Here is a 1050-nt window from a genome sequence, read left to right on the forward strand (position 1 = left end):
GGGGCAGTAAAACTGCTCAATTTTCTTTCAACAGTACCTTGTTTGATGGGAAAGTGAATCTAGTTGGTGCATTCGGGAAGTCAAAATTCGAAATTTGCCAATAGTCTTCAAAAGCGCTGTGAAAAACAAAAGAAAAATTAAGGAAAAACGGGAATTTTTACGCAAAAGTTTTCAAGATAATCGATTTTGGTTTTTGGTATAACTTAAAAACAAATAACCGTAGATACATGAAATTTTCGCTGGTTGTTTATATTTCCATTTTCTATACATAATACAATTTTCAAAATATTTTGATTTGTTTTGAACTGTTTAGAGACATTTTCAGTTTCCAATTTAATTAGTTTTTTTTTCTATGAATATTAATAAAACTTTATTTGTTGAGTAAAAATACTTGAAAATTTAATACAACTCCTACTATATTGTTACAATGACATTTGAAAAATATTAAAAATCCTTAGTCACAGTTTTTTTTTTATTAGCATTTATAGTTCAAAAATTGACAAAATATGTAAAAATACGAATATTAGCAAATTATTTTGTGTTAAGAATTCGTAAAAAATTTTCTTTTTAAGTCTAAGATTTGAAAATGTAATACAAGATTCCTCATATTATAGTCTACCTTTATCAAAAAAAAATTTCTACAAGAAAGTCAAATTAAATTTTTATGACCGTTTGATATTCATATTTTTACAACATTTGATATTTGCTCGATTTCTCATTTTATTGTTATTAAAAAACGAATGACTGTAGATATTTGAAAATTTCACTGAATGTTTATATAGGCATTTTCTATACATCATAAAATTTTGAAAATAAGTTGACTCTTTTTGAGCTGTTAACGGACATTCTCAGTTTTCAATTTTTTAAGTTTTTTTTTCTATAAATAACAATAAAATTTTGTTTGTTGAGTAATAAAACGTGAAAATTTAATGCAAGGATCCTGATATATTGTTACAATAGAAGTTGAAAAATATTAAAAATACATAGGCACATTTTTTTTTTTTATAAGCATTTGAAGTTCAAATTTTGATAAAATTTATAAAATTTAAA

This window comes from Acyrthosiphon pisum, chromosome A1 (assembly GCF_005508785.2).
Source record: "Acyrthosiphon pisum isolate AL4f chromosome A1, pea_aphid_22Mar2018_4r6ur, whole genome shotgun sequence".
NCBI lineage: Eukaryota > Metazoa > Arthropoda > Insecta > Hemiptera > Aphididae > Acyrthosiphon > Acyrthosiphon pisum.